The following is a 21,632-nucleotide window of genomic DNA, read 5'->3' as shown; positions in this document are numbered from 1 at the left end:
TTTACTCCAAAATCAGGTATCAGAGAGATAGATGAATAGATGACGGAACAAAATCCGACTTCTGTGAGTAAGAAAGGGGGATGGCATGTCAGGTGCATGTGATTACTCGATCAGTGTCTCTCTCTTTCGTTGCTATTTCTTAGAGTTTGTTAAAAATGAATGAGAGGTGGGGCGCCTGGATGCTTTAGCTGGTTAAGCGTCCGACTTCGGCTCAGGTCATGATCTCACGGTTTGTGAGTTCGAGCCCCGCGTTGGGCTCTGTGCTGACGGCTCGGAGTCTGGAGCCTGCTTTGGATTCTGTGTCTCCCTCTGTCTCTCTGCCCCTCCCCTGCTTGTGCTTTGTCTCTCCCTGTCTATCAAAAATAAATAAACGTAAAAAAAAAATTTTTTTTTTAATGAATGAGAAGTGTACAGGTAACTTGTATGCCATAAACAATCATATTTGCTACATACTGGCTGGCAACCAGTGTGCTGAATGTCGTAAGCCCTCCACAGGTATATCCAGATTTTTGATCTGAGTTGAATTTATTATACGAATACCCATCTGGGTATGTTAATAGGTGTCGGACAGAAATGCTGTATTGAGCTGATTGTACTGCTGTGGCACGGTACAGAAAATAGTTTCCCATGAATAGGAGGCAAGGGGATATCAAATATTCCCAAAATGTGTGCAGTGGAACACATGAAAACCTCTCCTCATGAGTAAATCAGAGTGAGCTCTCAGGACGTTGGAGACATAGTGCTAAAGAGAGACCATGTGGCTTATTTCATGTCTGTGGGTATAATACCAGACATTGGCTTTCAAAAGTGTCCCATGCCTTAGTAGCAATAAACTCACAGAGTGCCCTGCTCTTGGCTTCTAAATGCTGTTCTCCAACAGAAGGAACCAATGACTGATTCTAGGGTTGTGTAGGTATGCAAGATGAGCCTGGAGCATCTTGGAGTTCCAGAAAGCAAGAGAGTCATCAACAGGCAAAAGGATGAGGGGATGTCATGGGGATGGAAGAGGACCTCTAATGTCCACCAACGTCCAATGGCTAAATCTAGCCAAATCTGAGCAACAGAATGAATAGGGTGGTATTGTATTGCAACCCTAAATCGAAAATAAGCAAAAAGAAGTCCTTGTTAATATAAATAAATGAATGTATGAAATAAGTCCATGGGGAGAAGGGACAAATCATCCCCACGGAAGATCTCCCATTTAATATAAGTAGATATTAAAGGAGCTCGATGTTCTTGAGGGTGCACTGAACTTAGTGACAGGTAGCCAAAGAACAGAGTTTGGGAAGGGGAGAAATGGGGACTTAACAGTGGAGCCACGTGGCAAACACCACCTTACCCACATGATCAAGGTTAACTCCACCAAGGATGCTATTGATAGAACGCAGCCCTGATACGTTGTGATAGGAAGGGTGCCTCACCTTGGTGGTCTTCTCCCCCAAACCCACAACTCCAGTCTAATCATGGGGAGCACGTCAAACAAACCCACATTGAGAGAGACACTACAAAACACCTTCGCAGTCTTCCTCAAACGGTCAAGATCATGAAAAGGTAGGGAATTGAGACTCTGTCACAGACAGAGGGGGGCGGGGCGGGAAACAGTGAGGTCCAAACACAGTCTGGACTTTGTCAGTTAATGACAATGTGGCAGTGTTAATTCCTAAGTTTTGGCAAATATTAGACTGACTCTGTACATTATCTTTGCAGCTTTTCTGTAAACCTCAAATTACCCCCAAATCGAAGTTTACATATATATATATTTTTTACATTTATTTATTTTTTGAGAGACATAGAGAGACAGAGCACAAGTTGGGGAGGGGCAGAGAGAGAAGGAGACACAGAATCTGAAGGAGGCTCCAGGCTCTGAACTATCAGCACAGAGCCCGACGCGGGGCTCGAACTCACAAACCGCAAGATCATGACCTGAGCCGAAATCGGGCACTTAACCGACTGAGCCACCCAGGCGCCCCCGAAGTTTATATTTTTTAAAGTGTGGCTGATAAAATGAGGAGAGAGGGAGAAAGGAAAAGGAGGGAGGGAGGGACGGAGGGAGGGTGGGTCTCTAGGGATCTTCTTAATCAAAGGTGCTGCTGCTGGTGGAAAATAAAAGGATCCCATCGTCACTCCACTCAAAAATATCTGTGCCGCCGAGTGATACATTGCTCACTGTGCAGGGCTTAAGACGAGAAAAGATCTCACTAAAATGCAAATAGAAGTGACTGTTGAACTTGATTTTTCATCTTAGTTGGCAAGCCCTCTGGGATTAAGTACAGGGCAGGTGACTTTAGATATATGGAGGGAAGGGCCCGAATTTATTGGGCCTCCCAGGAGTCAGAGAGAGGAAGAGCCCCAGTTGGAAAGTCTATAAAGAGCCCGCACAAGAATTCTGGGGGCCAAAGGATGCCTACAGCAGTGACAGAAAAGGGGACAAGCACCCGGAAAATAAGGAAAAGCATGTGCACATTTCCCATCTGCACATTTTCCCAGGGGCTGGTTGGTTCGGCAGATCGGCACGGACAAGCCAAGCCAGGGGCGCTGGGAGAGCAGGAGGCTGAGAAATCTCCCGGTTGGACCGCATTCTGTTTACTTTACTCTGGAAAACGAGGAAACCCTTGTCCTCATTCTTTCAAACCCTAGAATCTAAATTAGACATAATGGTCTCAAAAAGACCAAATTTATGTAAAGCACTATTTTTTATTTCTTGCACGCTATATGGGATGCCTATAAAGCAGCACAGAATCAGGAAATCTAAGTTAGATTCATGATCGTTTCTAGGTGCATTTCACACGCTTTCTGTTGTATGTTCTCAGCAAGCCTTTGAGGGAGAATTACTATGTTTAACAACAAATAAATGGAGGCTTATAGGTACATGCAGGGATTTACCTAAGACTTTAGGTTAACAAAGGGGAGAGCCTGGGCTTGAATATTGGTCTATCTGACTCCAAGCACGGGCTCTTACCCACTTATCCACGTGAGCTCCTGGTTTACTTATGTGGCCTTGAGCAAGTCATTTGGGTTCCTGGACCCCAACTGCCTTGTATATTAACAAGCGGATTCGACCAGTGTTCTTAAACTTTGATGTTCATACAATTCAAGTGGGGATCTTATCAAAGTATAGGTTCTGATTCAGTAGGTTGGGGGCAGGCCTGAAATTCTGCATCTCTAACAAGCTTTTGGATGCTGTTTATACCACCGGTCTAAAAATCACATCTTCAGAAGTAAGGTCTTGGACTACATCAGTGCTTAGATGTGTGTGTGTACAAGTGACATCAGAGGGCTTTTTAAAAATATTCACGTTGAGATGAGTAGGTCTTGGGATGAATTCCCAGGTGCATTTTCAACAAGAATCTCAAAGACAGTCTTGCAGACCATCCTGGGACTACATTTTTAAAACATGCTGGGCTGCGAATCTATGAGGTCCTTTCTTCACTTCAGAATTTCTGAAGCGGTGTTCAATGCCAAGATGACACAGCCATCAAGAGCATGTGTTAAGAGATGCAGTGAGTAAGAGGTCACACAGACCTCCTCGCAGCTGAGTTGCTTCTTCCTAGATCTTTTAGGGTAGAAGTCTGCGGACGCTAGACTAGAGAGGCAGGAGAGTGACTTCCGGGGGCCGTCTAGGAGTTATTGGTCAAAAAGTGATGATGGATCTCCATGTCTGGTGTAAGTTAATAATTAGCTTTTTAAAAAATGTTTATTTACTTTTGAGAGAGAGAGAGAGAGACAGAGTGTGAGCAAGGGAGGGACAGAGAGAGAGAGGGAGACACAGAATCGGAAGCAGGCTCCAGACTCCGAGCTGTCAGCACAGAGCCCGATGCGGGGCTCGAACTCATGAACCGTGAGATCAGGACCTGAGCCAAAGTCGGACACTCGACCAACTAAGCCACCTGGGCGCCCCAATATACATCTTTTTTAAAAGATGTTTTTATTTATTTTTGAGAGACAGAGACAGAGACAGAGAGAGAACGAGTGGGGGAGGAGCAGAGAGCGAGGGAGACACAGAATCCGAAGCAGGCTCCAGGCTCCGAGCTGTCAGCACAGAACCTGACTCGGGGCTCGAACTCACAGACTGTGAGATCATGACCTGGGCTGAAGTCGGATGCTTCACCGACTGAACCATCCAGGTGCCCCAATAATTCATTCACTCTTACTCTTTAATAGGAACCAGTCTTTCTTCAGGGTCTCACCAAGATGGGGGCATCCTTACCCTCATTAAATCTGAACTGGCGTGCAAGGAGAGGTGACAGGTGGAAGCAGACGAGGGAAGTGGGACACAGGGTCCTTGCCCACAATGGGAGGCGGGTGGCCTGGAACACCGAGAACCGCTTTCCAGTGATGCAAGACAGAGCGTGTGTCAGCCCCTGCCCCGTAACCAGCCGTGGGGCGGGTTCGGCAGCCTGTGATTTTTAAAAATTAAATTTCTTTTCTTTCCTACTCAGAAGCTATTGTTTAGAGTTTAAAGGCTGGCTATTCCCACTCTGCGATCTGAGAGAAATTTGACGATTCAGGGGTCTTCCTGAGCGTTTGGAGACAAACCAACAGAGTTCTCGGAAAGCTCTCTAACCTGGTGTACAGGTAGGAACCTAAGAGGACAAACCCTTTCCTCTATTTACAACTGGAAATCTCAGAGCACTTAGCCTCACTTCCCCCTCCCCCAACATCTGTCATTAGAGGCTGGGAAAACAATAACAAATGTTATCATTTATTGATTTCTGCAACGTGCCAGCCACTCTAGAATGCATGTGGAAAGTGCTGGTATCCAGCAGAATCAGCAAGGAGCCAAACGAGACCGATAAAGATCAGCTGTGTGCTTCCGAATTAACAACAGCAATCTTACGGACTGAATGGTTCCTCTTCTCGACTGTTGGAGCCTTAACCCCAATGTGACGAAATTTGGAGGTTTGTCTTTGTGGAAGAAATTAAGGTTAAAGAAGGTCATAAGGGTGGGGCCCTCATCTAATAGGATTAGTGTCCTTATAAGAGACACAGCTCTCTTTCTCTTTCTGCATATGCACAAAGAGGTCAGGTGAGCACAGTGAGAAACAGGTCCTCTGCAGCCCAAGAGGAGAGCCTTACCAGAAACTGATTGTGCTGGCACCCTGACCTTGGATTTCCAGCCTCCAGGACTATGAGAAAATAGATTTCTATTCTTTAAGCCACCCAGTCTCTGGTATTTTGCTGTGATAGCCCCACCAGAATAAGACCAGGAACAATACCTGTGAGATTCTTTGGACTTCCCAAAGTCTACCTTCAACTAAATTATATTCCTTCCTTACAGCCTGAAAAAGGTACTGTTATTCTTCTAGTAGACAAGAAGAAACTGAGGCCCGGAGAAATCAAACGACCTGCCCATGATCACGATAAATAGGAGGCAGAACTGGGACAGGAACCCAGGCCCTCTGGCTCCCAGGGTCTAGTCTTCTGAGTTCTTCCCGCATGCAGTGGAAGAGCTGGAAGAAGCGGGGAAAACATGCAGGGAGCTTGCTCGAGTGCCAGACCTTAGCTTGGTCCGCGAGTGGCTCTCACTTTTTAGAACAGTAAAATCAACTGTGCCGTTCATTCATTCAACCGACGTTTATTATGGCCCTTCTCTGTGCAAGGCACTGTATGAAAACTTAAAGATATAAAAAACTATGGCCACTGCCTTGAGGTTAGAGCCTAAACCAAACGCTTACGTCCAAGGCAGGATGTGGTCATGTGAAATAAGCAACCCATACTTAGAGCTGCAGGAGTGCCCGGCGAGGACACATCATGGCCGGCTAGGCTGAGGGGGACGGGAAATTGTGAAGGGTGGAAATTATTTCGGTGGCAGAAAAGGCTGATGGAGGATGTCCAAAACGAGGCACAGTAAGCCCTCTCATCCCTGCATGCCCTTTGGCAATGTGATTTTTTTCAGTCCTCTTGTTATAGACTAAATTGTGCGCCTCCAAAGTTTGTATGTTGAAACCCCAGGCCCCAGTGTGACCGTATTTGGAGGCGGGGCTTTAAAGGAGGTAATTGAGGTTGAATGAGGACAATAAGGGTGGGGCTCTAATCCAATGGAAGTGGTCTTTATAAGAAGAGGAAGGGACACAGAAGATCCTCTCTCTATCTCTTTCTCAAAGACCATGTAAGCACACAGCAAGAAGGCAGCAAACTACAAGACAAGATATCTCACCAGAAACCAACCCTGATGGTACCTTGGTCTGGGATTTCTAGCCCCCAGAACTTTGAGAGAATCTATTATCTAAGCCACTAAGTCTATGCTATCTCGTTAATGGCAGTCCAAGGGGATTACTACACCTCTCATCAAGAGGTCGTCTACTGCTCCTTTGATCTGAGATCGCTCTGTGACCTGTTGTGAACGCAGAAGAAGTGACATTGTGCTAAATCCAAGGCTAGCCCTTAAGAGATATTGCAATTTCTGTTTTCACCCTCTTGTTGGACTCTTGAGCTACTGCTGGAAAATCCATGTTGAGGGAACCCCCTCAGTCTGAAATATGACAAGCGGGAAAGGCCCATGAAGATGAAAACACTAGAGGAGAGAGATGGCAGAGGGTTCCAGCCATCCCTGCTGAACATCCACACATGTGAGTGAGGTCGGACAACACTGGTGAGTCAGAGATGAACCATTCAGCGGAAGCCTGACCAGCTAACCCACAGAATCATGAACAAATGGTTGCTTTAAGCCATTACGATTGAGACGATTGAGATGGTTTGTAGTGCAAGACCATTTAACTTATCCAGATGGAACAAGAGAAAGGTGTTTGGAGCAGAGAGAATGGTTTGAACAATGGTGTCATGGTAAAAAACTACAATATGAATTTGGGCGAGGAATTCAGGTCTCATTAGTAAAGCCCTTAGGACGATCTTAGAGAAAAATGAGAAAATAAGGCTAGCGAGGTACACTGGAGTTGAATTGTGGAGAGCTTTCATTGTAATAATTTTTTATTGGGCACTTACCTAGCTTACTCAGCTGAACCCCTTTCATGGATTAACTACTCAACTCTCACATAAATCTATGTTAAGGTTATACTATTACAATCCTCCACTTTATGGATAAGGAAACTTAGGCTCAGAGGTTAAGTTACTGAAAGAAAGAAAGAAAGAAAGAAAGAAAGAAAGAAAGAAAGAAAGAAAGAAAGAAAGAAAGAAAGAAAGAAAGAAAGAAAGAAAGAAAGAAAGAAAGAAAGAAATCACATAGTGGTGAGAAGAGAATTTGAACACAGGTGGTCTAATTCCAGAAGCTGTGACCATAACCTCCAAAGAAGATTGCCTAAGGCAAGGAATTTGGACCTTAGTGATAAACATGGAAGTATTTTAAGCTGGGGTAGCATGATTGAAGCTGGCAACGGTGGGTAGAATCTGGGAGCTGAGAGAATGGCTAGGGTGCCATTGGAGTGGTACAGTCATAAAGTGAGAAGGGTCTGAATTAGGAAAAGAGGGGGGAAATGGGAGAATAAGAGGGATTTGGGGCGAAAAAACTATAAAGAGCACCCAGGGAATGGCGGGATATGGATGCATAAAGGGAAGGGGAGGAGTCAGAACTTAGTCCCATCTTTCTGGCTTCGTTCCAAGGGCGGTCATTCCTCAGAAACACTTGGGGAGTGCAAGGGGAGGAGGTGCTTTGGGGTGGCACAGGATAAGTCAGCATTAGACTTGTTAGGTGGAGGCGACGAGGGAATATCAAGTGGAAGGGTCTGCCGGGCATTTGGAGATGTGTGAGTAGGAGCCGGGGACAGAGGTCAAGGTCATGTGTAGACAACAGGTTTGGAATTCGTTCAGAACTGAGGCGCCACACATCTAGGACATGTCAGTTAGGGGTCCTGGGTTGTAAGCAAAAGAAACCAAATCTGGCTAGATGTGGGAAAACCTAGAAGAAATGAAGAGTCTACTGTGCACCTCTCCTCAGAAAGGGCAGGAGCCATGGAGGTTCCGGGTGCCCAGGTGGGAAGAATTCACGAACAGTCTGGTCAAGCTGAGATGAATCAGCTCCAACTACTTGCCCGACTCCTCAGGATTCAAAGTCCTGGGAAGGGATCCTGTTGGCTTGGTCATATACCCACCCCTTGGCTAAAGGAAGTAAGGACACCTTGTCTTCCATTCCCAACAATGTGGCACATAACGCAGGAGTGGTGATCTTCCAAAGGAAACCAGACCCGGCTATCAAAAGACAGGGGGGAGGAGATGCTGAGTGGCCACACCAGTCAATGTTCGGTCCGTGGAGAGAGTGTGCAGAGGAGAGAGAGCTGTTAGCAGCTGGCACCGCAACACGAAAGGGAGGAGGCGGGGGATCTGATGAGGAAAAGACAAAGGCTGGCCAAGAAAATGGAAGAGAGAGGTTAGGCTAAGGCATTTTGAAAAGGGGCAAAACACCAGAGTTAAATGCTGCCAAGTGATCAAGGGTGATAAAGGACAGTGAAAAACGGATGGGGCTGCCACCATTGGAACTTACTGGTAACCTTCTCAAGAAGGGCGGGGGGTGGTGGTGAGAGAGAGGCAGAGGACGCAGTGATGCAGGAAGGAAGGGAGGTCAGAGGGGAGGGGGCAGGAAGAAGACATACGTTGGTGATTGAAGGGGTCAGTATCGCAGTGATCCTCAGCACCGAGAGCTTTCCATTCTATTTGGCCAAACATGAGTACAAAATAATTCTCAGCCCAGCACTTAGTAATGTCTTTTCTCCGAGGCTCTTGTGGAAAGTAGTGACGACAATGGGAAGGTGTGAATTGATGCTCTGGTTTAATCTGTTTCAGAAGTTACAGAAAAAGAAAATTGGATTTATTTAAAAGCCAACCAGAAAGGGAAATAAAAAGACAAATGCCTTTTGTACGCTTAAAAAAAAAAAAAAAATCACACCCAATGCGACAATCCCAGAAAACTAATCGTCTAAGTGAACTGTTACAACCAGTCTCCTTTCCCCTGGTTAAAACAATCTTATGTAACAACATTTGCATCCATGATGTTGTGTAACAAGTGGCTTAATGTGTTTTTAAACAGGGGTTAGATAGGAGAGGAGCAACTATTACTATCTTACTATTGTGACATGGGTCACTCTTCCAGACAAAACACCACCACCCATTGGAAGGTAGGGATGGTTTTTACTTAAAGACAAGGTCATACTGTTTGGGTGTGGGGGGGGGGGGGATCGGTGGGGGTGGGGCAGGGGGATTTTCGTCTTCTTCCAAAGCACTCAACACTGGATCTCTTCCAAGAGAGGAAACGAGACTAAATAGATCATTTGTTTTATTCTGTTTGGGCATTTCGTGCGTTTCTCTCAACTGCAGCTTATGGACACAAAGCCAAACTCAGAGACTGGCTGCAGCTGGCTAAATTCCAGGTCACTTTTGAAATTTTTTTTTAAGGAATAAACAATTTGAAACTCTATCTGAGGATTAGGGCAAGCCACACAACTGAAGGACAAAATGAAATTCTGCTGTGAGTGTGAATCACAAAGGAAGAGGGAGGTAGGAGCATTAAACAATTTGGGTTTCTCAAATAAGACCGATGAAGAGACGGGAGGAAAATGCATGCTGAAAGCACACATCTGTGAGAGGTACATTTCAAAGAGGATCCCATGTGAGAAGAACGGTCGTTCATGGGCACCAACTGCCCGAGGAAGGAACACGGCTTCTTTGGGGCAGCTCCCGAGTGACGGATGTCAAATTGCCTCGTCACTTGAATGTCATGGAGAGCTTAGGAGGTTGCTTCTGTATCCTCTTGCTGGCATGAGGAGGGCCAGCCAACACCAGCCATGCACATTCTGTAACAAGCATAGTTGGTATTCCCCACATATCCTACTGGAAGAATGGGTCTTTGTCTTGAATCGCTTCCCTTTGGGAGACACTCATTGGCAGTCCCATCCAATGTCCAAGGGAAAGAGAAAGGCACATTCGTGGTTGGGCTTAGTTTAGGAGATTCGTTAACACCGCATCCTGTCTGATTTCAGAACTGACAAGTCATGTACACTATTGCTCAAAATGTTCCTTTGACAGTACTGGGTAGAACAGGGAAGTGAGTGGCAGTCATTAAAATGTAAACAAAAGAGGTAAGTCCCCAAGATTTCAGTCTTTTACAGCTGGAGAATGCGGACCCTAATGATTAAAAATAAATCATTTCCCCTCCCTCAAAAATGTTGGCTCCGTTAAAACCAGAGGCCGAAACCCTTCAAAAGAGTCTCTGTGCATTCTTTCAAAAACTGAAGAGTAACTTTACTAAAAATTTTCAATGGCAAAAATTGAACCGAAGTGTTTCAGATCTAAGTCAACCTATCAGTGTGAACCTTCAGATTGTGATACTCTACGATAGATTTGCAAAAGGTTCCTATTGGGGAAAACGGGATAAAGTATACAAGGGACCTCTCTGTATTATTTCTAACAGCTGCACGAGGACCTACAATTATCTCCATAAGAATTTTCAGTTAAAAAAGTGATTGAGACAGAAATGGATGTAGGGAATCAAGCAGGCTTTCAGAAGCTGGCTCTACCCACGCTTCTTGGTTCTAACTTATTTCTCCATTCGCTAGGCTCCTGAATGACTCCCTTCCATCTGGAAGAGGCTGGTCCCCAGTTTCTCAAATACACCAAGCTCATTCCCACCTCCGGGTTTTTCTTCTCTAGCTTCCTGGCTTCATGTCATTCTTCCCAGGTCCGGCTGGCCCTCCCAGGCTAGAGTAAGCCCTAACACTGTTCCCCGGGCAGTACTTACCATGTCTGTAGTCACTTGGCCCTGTTCACCCACCAGTCAACAAACATTTATTGAGCAACTACTATATGGGTAGTGTTGGCTCGAGGCACTAGGGACGGGGTGAGTTGAAAACCATGTGAACTGGTTTCTCTTCCCTGCTTTCTGGAAGCATATTTTCTAACGAGGAAGAGTAGAAGACAAGTAGCCAAGAAAAAAAAATGTTAAAAAAAAAAACCCAAATGATGAGTTCTATGAAGAAAGTTAATAAACTGGAGAAGAGAGGGAGTGACTTTAAGTCAAGCGGTCAAAGAAGGTTTCCTCGAGAAAGAAGGTGACACTTGAGTGGTGCCCTGAAGTATAAGAAAGCAGTGATGAGAAGATCATGGGGGCTAGGGGGAGCATTTTAGGCAGAGAGCACAAGGAAAAAGCATTTATATCCTGCCCTGTAATTAAATATGAATATTAGGCATGACTGTAAAATAATGAAACAGGTTTTCTTTCGGTGGCTGTGCTTCCTTTTTAAGAGCCAAACCTTCCCTAGCATATTTCTCTGTAAGAGAGGCTGTGAATACCCTTAGGCTGGCCCAGATTTCACACTTTTGAAAGTGACTCCTTCACCCCGACAGGCACACACCGTCTAGCATGGCCGCCCACACACCGAGTGTAGATCATCCAAGTTGCTCTCATCAGTAGACGCAACCTCATTTCACGGCCGTGTCTTAGATTTGCCACATTTCCTTCTCACAGTTGGGGCCGTGGGCCTGCTGGCACGGGTTCTGCACTGAGGGCAACAGGACTTATGTCATTAAAGTTGTGTCCCCACAAACCCAAGTTGGCGCAAAGGAGGACTGCAAGCCAGGTAACGCAGCTGGGAGCCTGAGGGTGCTACGACTCCGGGCCTCTGGGGTCTGCGCCTCTGTCGCGCACAAGGTCCCAGCAGTTTTAGTTAGCGATTGGGGAAGGGCCGGATTCCCAGGACTCTGCGGGTACCTCGCGCTGTCACCGCAGCCACGACTCCAGATTTCCGGATTCCCTTGTCTGCCATCTGCCTCCGGCGACCGGCCCACCTAGGAGAAGTCGGCTGTGGGGCACCCTGCGAAGCGCCTCGCGGGGTCATCTGCCCCTCCCCGGCCGAGACCTGGCATCGTTACCCCCATCACCCCGCCCGGTGGGCACTGTCCCGGGGCAACCCCCCCCCCCCGCCCCGTCTCCTCCCGGGGGTGGGGGGGAGGGGTGCAGCCAACACGACTTGCCAGCATCCCCGGGACGCGCCGCGAGCCCTAGGGTCCCTCCCTCTCCGCGCGCGCGCACACACACACACACACACACACACACACACACACACACACACACACACACACACACACACACACACACACACACACACACACACACACACACACACACACACACACACACACACACACACACACACACACACACACACACACACACACACACACACACACACACACACACACACACACACACACACACACACACACACACCCGGACCCCGGCGACCCACGTGCAGCTCGGCCCGGGGCTGGCGCCGCACCTCGGGCTCGGCGCGGCCTCCGGCGCGTTCCGGGCGCAGCCCCGCGACGTGGAGCCCTGGGGGGCGGCCTCCGCGCGGCCGCGGCCGGAGTGGGGGCGTCCCGGCGTGCGGGCGCGGGGACGCTGCGGCCCGCTGGCACACAAAGGAGGCGGCGGGAAGGCGGGGCGGGGCGGGCCGGGGGCGGGGGCGGCAGGAAGGGGCGGGTGCGGGGCGGGTGGCGATAAAGCCCCCGCCGCCGCGACCGCCCAGCTCGCGCTGTGGGGCTGCCGGGCCGGCCGGGCTGCGCTGCGAGGGCAGGAGGCGCCGCCGCCTCTCCGCTTCCCGGACCTGCCTCGCCGCCGCCGCCGCGGCTCTCCGTCCTCCGACTCTCCGCCCCGCCGCCACCCGGCTCCGGCTCCGGCTCCGGCTCGGGCCGCGCCGCCCTCGGCCGCCGCCACCTGGGGATCCCGAGCGAGGGGCGGTGAGTACGGGCTGCGGGCGCCCGGGGGCGGGAGGGGCGCGGCCGGCGGGGGTCCCTCCTCCCCTCTCCCCACCCCCCTGCGCCGGCCACGGTGCCGGAGCTCCGCGCGCCGCCCTGCTCCGCGACCTTGCGCCCGGCCCGGGGGGCGTGCGGGGCGAGCCGGGCGAGCGGGGCCCCGGGGCGGCGACGTCGAGGCGGAGGAACTTTCTCAGCCAGCCTCGGGCTGCCTCGGCCGAGGCTGCGTGCGCGCCCGGCTCCGCGCCCGGCCCGCGGGGAGCCCGAGGACGACCCGGGCAGGGCGAGGAGGGGCCGCGACGGCCGTGGCGTCCAGGTGTGCCCGCAGCCGGGGAGCCCCGGGGCCCGCGTGGTTTCCGCCGGCGCATCCTCGCTGGCGCCGGTGACCCTGAACCTGAGGTACCCAGGTACGAGGCAGGCGTCCCCCCACCCCGTGCTTGGCGTGTGCGCTGCCCGATGGGGAAAAGACAAACCGACTCTTGTGTTTACCGCTGGCCGAGCCGGGTGGGGGCGACCAGTGGTTTGGGGCAGAGCCTTTAAATTGGCCTCTGACAACCAACTCAGCCCCATGGAACAGATTTTTGCCATTCTCACCATCTGTAGAAATGGGAATCGAGGCAGCGATCAGTGGCTACAGGTAAGGTGAAAGTACTCGGGAATTCTGGGCGGAATTAGGTATTTAATTTGCCTCCCAACTGAGCGGGGATGGAGGGCTTCTATTACATAAGATAGCACTCCACCTTCAGGTATTATGGGAGACGCTATTGAAGGTTTTAGTGTTTTAATGAACGAAAAATAATCTTCGTGTGTGTCTCTCTTGAGAAATCGCAAACGCTGCCGTGCCTTGCTTTGGCCACTTTGCAGAGACCGCGCTTATATTTAGCACCAACATAAAAAGGTGTTTGAAGGTTTGACGTCCGCTTTCAAGCCGGGAAGCAGTTGACTTTTCTGAACTGTTCAGGAATAATTTACGTGGTAATTTTGTACTTTAGAGATTTTCTATCCAAAGTTGAACAGAGATAACTGGAAGAAATGTAAGCATTGCTAATTTGTATATCTAAAGCACAGTTCAAACATTGAAGATATTTTCAATGCTGTCTGCATATCTAAATCAGTAATTATTGCTGTTTGCAAGTATTTCAGCAAAAATTTTCTTCAGCTGTGCAAATGAAGGTGTTAACCCAAAGAATCTAGGGATCCTTTCAACTCTCAAATTTTGATTCTGTATTAAAATGACGCTTGAAAATATTGTACTATGGGGGGGCAATTACTGAAGGTCATAAAGATGTCCTCCATATTTTATTTTATTCTGAACAAAAGTGAATTTAAGCCGAAAATCTCCGCCTCCTATGAACTTCACATGTTAGTGTAATTTTAAAAGGGCAAAAATGACTCAGTCTCCAAAGGACATTAGTTTTTAAGTTCCGCACATGGGTGATTAACTACCAGTCAGAGATTGAGGTGTTAGAGTTGGACATGAGCCACGTCCTACCTACCCCTCCGTGTGGCCATCTTCTGCCAACCAGTCCTTCTCCTTCGGCCTGGGGGCCCTTGGCTGGGCTTTTTCTGTCCCTCGGGTCCCAAAGTCCATGGAGGGCGCGCTCTCTAGTCGCACTTCTGTGACCATCTTAAATGAGGTTACCTCCATGCACTCTAGCGACGGAGTCCCCTGACTACATCCAAGTCTTGCCCTCGCCCAGAGATCCTCGTCTTCTGAAATCAGGAACCTCATTGTCTGAGTGTCTCAGTCACAAGCCCCTGCCTTCCAGGTGGCCAACCGGTGCTCCGACTGCAACTCTTCCTCAACGCAAGAGACTTCTTCCCCTCCCTCCTTCCCGTGTGACAGGTGACCTCGCGGCCGGCTCTACCAGGAAAGTAGGGGCCACTGAGCTGAAGTCTTTCCCTGTCCTACCCCCTTTCCCTCCTGCAAACCTTTCCGAATTTACCCCCTCACCCGAGAAACCTTCGTAAGCATCTACTGTGTCCAGGTGCTTTGCTTGGTCCTGATGTGGCAAATATGGCGGGTCCCCGGCATGTGTCTTGGAATGGCCATTCTTGTGGGAGGAAATAAGACAAAAAAGCAAACGTAATCCTGCTTTGGTAAAATAAATGGGACAGAATCATAGGAGCTGGGGCAGGGAACTTAGGGAAAATTAGAGGGAAGGCCTCTCTTTGGCGTGCCAAGTGGCACTGCCTAGTATCTCCCTGTGAACTCTTATTGAACGGTTCCCCAGTGACCACTGTGTCTCCCCAGACTTCTTAAGCAAGTTAACGCTTCTCCAGTCGCTGCCTCCTTCTTCTCTGCTCCCTGCAAGCTGGCCAGAGGCCCCCCCCCAGAGTAGGAGAAGACCCCGTGATTCCTGAATGGTGATCCTGCAGATTCTCTCTCAGTCTCCGTGCGCCATTGGATGCGGACCTTTCCTACCTTCCCGATACCTTTTTTTTCCCCCCCTCCCTAATTGCCATGTCCCCTTGGTTTTCCCTCTGCCTCCCTTGCCTCTCCAGCACCTCCTGAGGTTACCCAGGGCTCTGCCCTGACCCCCGTTCTGCTCTACGTAGAGTCATTGGATGAACCACATTCCCCACAGCTTCAGGTATCTCCAGTACAAAGTGAGTCCCAGATTGGGGTCTCCAGCTAGTTGCCTACAGTCTGGTGGCTTATCTGTGCCATGTAGGCAAAAACAAACAAACAAACAAACAAACAAACAAACAAAAACCCCACCATGTGTCTAAGACTGATTGATTTAAGTTATCACCATTCACCCCATACCCATTTCATCGTTGGCCAAAATTTGTCACTCTCTTTTTTTTTTTTTTTTTGGTGGTGGTGGCTCGGCCAGTCACTAGGGTATTAAAGCAGGAACCTCCTGGTAATGCCAGACTCCTCCAGCACCACCCCACCACCGCCCCCCCCCCCGCCCCCCCATGCAGTCACCAGGTCCTATTGTTTCTCCACGCGGTGAGAAGTTCCACAGACCTCTGCTCTAGTCACGGTGGCCCCGCCCTGCTTCAGGGTCCAGAACCAGCAAAATGGTAGCCAGTGTGCCATTTCCAGGGGGCAGATGTGTTGTTGGCCTGAACGAAGTGTACAAAAATTGGGTTCGTATCAGAAATGTTAAAATGTCGCCTGGATTTATAGCTTCTCTAAAAAAATCAGAAGACCCGGAAGGAACATGAGGCCTCCAATCCCACGCGGCAACCCATGGCTGGCATGGAGTTTCCATTGCCCAACTACGCTGAAGGTGGCTTCCTTCCTGGTTTCTTCTGGACCTGTGGTCCTCATTTACAGGAGCTTCCTGGTTCCTGTGGGCTTTGGAGTTAGCACCCAGAGGCTGGGAGACCATCGACAGCCTGTGAATCCTTGGTGCCTAACTATATGGCACCCTGCCACGTCTCTTATGCCTAGTTTTGCACCCCTTCCAGCCATCTCCCACATGTGCTGGGATGACTTTCATCCAGTGCCCCAAGTCCGAATCTGCTCGTGTCCCTTTTTTTTTTTTTTAGATGTTTATTTTTGAGAGGGAGAGAGAGAGAGCGCCAGCAGGGGAGAGGCAGAGAGAGAGGGAGCCACAGAGTCCGAAGCAGGCTCCGGGCTCTGAGCTGTCGGCACAGAGCCCGACACAGGGCTCGAACTCACAAGACCATGAGATCATGACCTCAGCGGAAGTCAGATGCTTAAGGGACTGAGCCAGCCAGGCACCCCTGCTTGTGTCCCTCCTGATGAAAACTCTGCCTCCCTCTTGCCTTTGGGGCAAACCCTGACTCTGGAGGAGCGGCTCCATTGTGTCGCAGGTTAGCTGTCTCAAACTGGAAGGTAAACTACTGTCTTTATAAGGTGTCGTACCTCAGTGTCTGAAAAAACGATTGTGAGCCTCTGTAGGGAGGGTGGTGAATCGTAGTGTTGCCTCACCTGGGTCGAGATGCAGTCTCCACTGTTTATAAACTGTGTCCACAGACCTCACCACCCTCCTCCTTCCTCACAAGTGCCTTGGGGGTGGACGGGACAGGGTGTATTCTGCAGTCTCCCTACTCTCCTGGGACCCTTCAGCCCCTGGAACGTGGCGGCCCCATTTCATACATGGCATCCAGAGTCCGGCCATGTGCTCCCGGGCTCACTCTTTGGACAGTCGTGCCGCAGAGCTCCTCAGCACTCAGCCAGAGTGCTCTGCCACTCTCCCCAGCAACTCCTCAGATTGCTGACCCTTTGTGATGACATGCGAGAGTCTAACTTTTCTTCGTCTTCTTCCCACCTCCCTGCCCTGCCTTTCCAAAACCTTATGTTCTTGCAAAACTGACCTCCTGCAGACTCCTCACCCCACGGGGCTGCCCAGGCCCCCTTGCTCCTACTGGACCTCTGCCTAGAATTCTCTCTCCACCTTCTGCGTTCACTGGTTCCCTGTCTGGCTAACTCCCCCCTTTTTAAGACTCAGGTCCATGGTCTCCTGTTCCAGAAAAGTCTGTCCTGAAAATCACTATCCCCAGCCCTCTATGGCATGTGTGGAGTGTGCATACACATGTAAACCCTGCCCCGTGGAGGCCTCTCTGATGGCAGTAACTGTGTCATACCTACAGATTTTACCCACTAGACTCTAAGTGCAATGAAGGCCTCCTGTATTTTAGCTTCATTTGCACCAGCCAGTGGTACATGACCCAAAGGCACTTAACGGATATCTGAACTGAACCGTACTTCTATTTTTCTTAAGTTTACTACACGCTTTATGAACTAGTGCTCGTGTTTTGGGCTTGAAGGGGACCTCTCCCCTCCCCCCCACCCCCAGACCTCCACTCTTATCCTGGTACTTCTGCATTAAATATATTTCTTCACGTTAAAAAAAAGGGGGGGGGGAGGGGCGCCCAGGTGGCTCAGTCAGTTAGGTGTCCGACTCGGGCTCAGGTCATGATCTCGTGGTTTGTGGGTTCAAGCCCCGCGTCGGGTTCTGTGCTGAGAGCTCAGAGCCTGGCGCCTGCTTCGGATTCTGGGTCTCCTTCTCTCTCTGGCCTCCCCCGACCTGTGCTCTGTCTCTCAAAAATACATAAATGTAAAAAAGCAAAAATTAAAAACAAGAAAATCTTTGATTCCTCGTGACTTTTGAGATAGAACATTACTTAGAAGAAAAGCAAAAATCTAACCCAGAAGTACTTCCGTCTCTACGTTCGCTTCAGCTATCCTCATCTGAACCTCTTTTGGCTTGGTTCAGCCTTCCTTGAGGTCCACTGGCTGGGCTGTACTCCCTGCTTTGTGGTTTGTACAAGGTAGGAGAGAATGCATTCTGGTTTATTTCCGTTAACCTTTTCGGTGGCGGTAATGCTTGCCCTCTTGCTGACTTCCCCCCCCACCCCCTTGGTAGTTTTTTTGGCTAATGTCTTCAGTCAAGTTTGATGAGAAGAGTTGGGAGAGAGTCTGGGCTGTGCTGCCAGGGGTTTGTATAGTTAGTCCTCCAGGACTGAATTTTTTTGTCTATACAATGGGTGTGATGAAATTATGATCTCAAAGATGTCATTAAAAAAAAAAAAAAAAAAATATGGGGCGCCTGGGTGGCGCAGTCGGTTAAGCGTCCGACTTCAGCCAGGTCACGATCTCGCGGTTCGTGAGTTCGAGCCCCGCGTCAGGCTCTGGGCTGATGGCTCGGAGCCTGGAGCCTGTTTCCGATTCTGTGTCTCCCTCTCTCTCTGCCCCTCCCCCGTTCATGCTCTGTCTCTCTCTGTCCCAAAAATAAATAAACGTTGAAAAAAAAAAAAAAATGTAACTTCTTGACTTACTTTTCTTTTTGACCCAGCTTTCTCCTAAATATATCAGATCTAGGTGAATTTTTTTAAATGCATTGTTTTGTGTTCATCTACATGAAATTCTTATCCCTCTCTCCTAAGTCTCCGAAATCATCCAGCTTGGCTCCTTTGTACTCAGAAATGGCATTGAGGGCCGGCGTGAAGATCGAGTTGGTCTTCCCACTTAAAGGCATTTATAAAAATGTTAAATACCTTGGGTCCCCTATACTTGATCTTTTTTGTAAACCATTTCTCCACCCATGAATATGCCTCTCTTCTCTTCCCAGAACCATCTTTCCTCATGAGTAGATGGCATGTCTGATCGGCAAATCAGCATTGGGTTAAAAAATAATAATAATAAAATACCTTTAGGTGTGGAGTGGATTCAAATGCAATGAACTACATATTTAGGTGGTTTCTTATGTTTAAGTTCACAATTTAGGTAAGAACACTGAAAGAGGAGTATTTTGTTTCTCTTTTGAGAAACGCTGCCTTTCACTCAACCGGGCAAGTCTATTTACATAGTCAGTGATTCTTCCCTTGTTCTGCTCTTGGGTTTCTAGGTCTGGATGTAAGCCCAGGGCAGAGAGGTTGGTGTTCCTTCTGGGACTCTTTATTGTGCATGGGGATGTACACCCGGCCGAAGCAGTCCTCTGTTTGCAGCTTCCGTTCTGCATTTTGACAAACGTGTCCCTGGTCTCCTCCTTGAATTCCTTCAACGGTTGGGGTGGACGCCCTAGGTCAAGATCAGCGCAGGAACACCTCATGCTGTTGCTCCAATTTGACCTCAGCCTTTGCCCTTTGCTTCAGAAGGGATAATTTGAGAATTGGAATCCACTGTGCCTTTCTATTTTTATTAGTTAATTCGTGGGAGAAAGATAATGTGGAGGAGGTTTTGCTATAACAGGGGAAAACCAAAATCCCATGAAAAGGCAGAAAGGATTTCTTGTAGTGACTGCACATCTTGGTAAATGTACTTTGTTTTGTTTTTGTAATGCCCTCCCCCGAAGGCTGCAGCCAGAACTCTGGTAACCTGGGGAATTTCTCTTAAGAGCATACCAAAAATAGCATCAGCACTTTCTCCCCACACTTTCCCTTTCTACTTAGTGCCAGCTAATATAGCTACAGAAAAAATAACCACTTGTTTTCGCCCAAGTTTTCAGGGACCAAATCTTGGAAGTGGGTGTGGTATGTGAGAGAATTTAACACCAAATACGAAGCCCACTCGAAAACAACCAAGGTGACCGCAAATGAAAATAGATTTCTCTTCCTTTGTTTTGAGAAAATGCTATATAAATAATGGCAGTGTTTGCTTCCACTATATTTATTCTTCATTCTTGAAATAAGGACTCCACTTAGGACGGAAACTATTTTGAGGATTTGGTCACTGTTGGGATTATATGAGCTATTAACTACGGCATTGTCTCTCGGTTACAAATGCAGAAATCCCTATCAGAATAAGTGATGCAGGGGTGCCTCGGTGGCTCAGTAAGTAGGTTAGGCGTCTGACCCTTGACTTTGGCTCAGATCATGGTCTCGCGGTCTGTGAGTTGGAGCCCCCAGTCGGGCTCTGTGCTGACAGCTCGGAGCGTGGAGCCTGCTTCGGATTCTGTTTGTCTCTGTCTCTCTCTCTCTCCCCCATTCCCCCAGCTCATGCTCTCTCTCTCTCTCTCTCTCTCTCTCAAAAATAAATAAACATTAAAAAAAATAGATGATGCAAAGACATGGCATGCAAGGGGGGAACCTTTTGGCTTACATTGCTGATCCTGAATTGGCAGGGGTGTCTCTGGCCCTGGACTGAAGCCAGAGACTCTGGGCTTTAGAGCTCTCCTCTCTCCCTCCGTGTCTCTTTGCAGGCGGTCTTCATCCTCTCCAAAAGCAAAAGCGCAGGTAGCTTCAGGCTTACCTCCCAACAGCCTCAATGACCAAGAGGAAAGAGGGGCTTCCTGCCAGGCCAGTTGGAAAAATCCTAGGGAGGTACTCTGATTGGCTCAGTTCGGGTCATGTGCCTTTCTCTGGACCAATGGCTGTGGTGAGGGGAATGGGATACTCTGGGCAGAGTCTGAGTCACATGTTTAGACCTGTGGTCAGGAGGGGAAAGAGCCTTGGATGGGGTGTGCTGGACAGGCAGGTTACCCCCACTGCCATTAGTATTTGTTTTCAGTCCGCAGAGGCTGTCTGGGGCCTCCTGGGGCCTCATCCCTGCCTGTAGGACAGATACTAGTGTTCTTTCCACCGGCTCGGTTGGGAAAGGCATGTGCCGCGGAAGTATCCATGGGCCGACGTGCAGCCTGTGTGTGTGTGTGTGTGTGTGTGTGTGTGTGTGTGTGTCAGTGCCAGAGTCTGAACCCAGGTGTGTAAACGTGTGAGCTGTTTGAGCTGATACCACGAATTTTCAGAGATTTAGAACTCGTCAATAGTTATAACTTCTCAAAAAGAAGTTCTCGTGAAACTCCGTGCGTCCTTGCAGAAGGACCCGTGTTCCCGCTTGGCTGCACAGGATCCTTAAGTAACACAACCAAAACTCACCAGATGGGAAGAGGCTAGCATTTGTGTGTTCTGTTGGAAGTCACATTTTTCTGGCTGTTGCTCCCCACCCAGTTTATTCCTTAGACACTTGTTTCTTCCCTGGGACTCCAACTCTAAAATTAGTACTGACCTTTGGCTCAGAAAGGTAGAGTGCATTACCCGGAGTCCGAGGGAATAACTTAGGCTGAGCTGGATAAAAGTCCACATCACCAAAGAACAAGTATGACATGACTTTTAAAAGATACCTAATTGAACTCCACAAACGTGTACAGACTGAGCTTAGGACACTGGTTGAGGTTTAACTTCTGTTTCATGGGTTTTTTGGTTTTGTTTTTTTCATGTATGTCTTTTGTTCAAAATCTGTCCTATCCACGGGGCGCCTGGGTGGCTCAGTCGGTTAAGCGGCCGACTTCGGCTCAGGTCACAATCTCCTAGTCCGTGAGTTCGGGCCCCGCGTCGGGCTCTGTGCTGACAGCTCGGAGCCTGGAGCCTGTTTCGGATTCTGTGTCTCCTTCTCTCTGATCCTCCCCCATTCATGCTCCGTCTCTGTCTCAAAAATAAATAAACGTTAAAAAAAAAAAATCTGTCCCACCCAAATGGCATACATTCCCCTTCCGCTCCTCGTCTCCTTGCGCAGTGTA

General features: G+C 48.9%; 1 protein-coding gene and 1 long non-coding RNA gene across 4 annotated transcripts in view; one reads left to right on the top strand and one right to left on the bottom strand.

Annotated features, from left to right (window-relative positions):
- Positions 1 to 9,206: 9,206 nt before the first annotated feature.
- Positions 9,207 to 12,168, bottom strand: LOC147578701 (uncharacterized). The gene is made up of 2 exons (XR_015255584.1): positions 11,654 to 12,168; positions 9,207 to 11,444 (listed from the first exon to the last, which is right to left on the bottom strand). It is a non-coding gene; the product is annotated as an uncharacterized LOC147578701 (long non-coding RNA).
- Positions 12,169 to 12,473: 305 nt separating this feature from the next.
- SERPINE2 (serpin family E member 2) overlaps positions 12,474 to 21,632 on the top strand; it is a 61,994-nt gene continuing 52,835 nt past the window's right edge. The window contains exon 1 of one of the 3 annotated variants that reach the window (XM_086719760.1): positions 12,474 to 12,681. The gene's annotated coding sequence lies outside the window, so the exon portion shown is untranslated. Of the gene's footprint in view, positions 12,682 to 12,958; positions 13,104 to 13,312; positions 13,334 to 21,632 lie in introns of those variants that run through there. The other 2 variants (XM_086719759.1, XM_086719758.1) reach the window with 2 other exon arrangements.

The sequence above is a fragment of the Puma concolor genome, chromosome C1 (assembly GCF_028749965.1).
Source record: "Puma concolor isolate L17-30 chromosome C1, mPumCon1.1.hap2, whole genome shotgun sequence".
Taxonomy (NCBI): Eukaryota; Metazoa; Chordata; class Mammalia; order Carnivora; family Felidae; genus Puma; species Puma concolor.
This window is presented reverse-complemented; position numbering and strand designations above follow the sequence as displayed.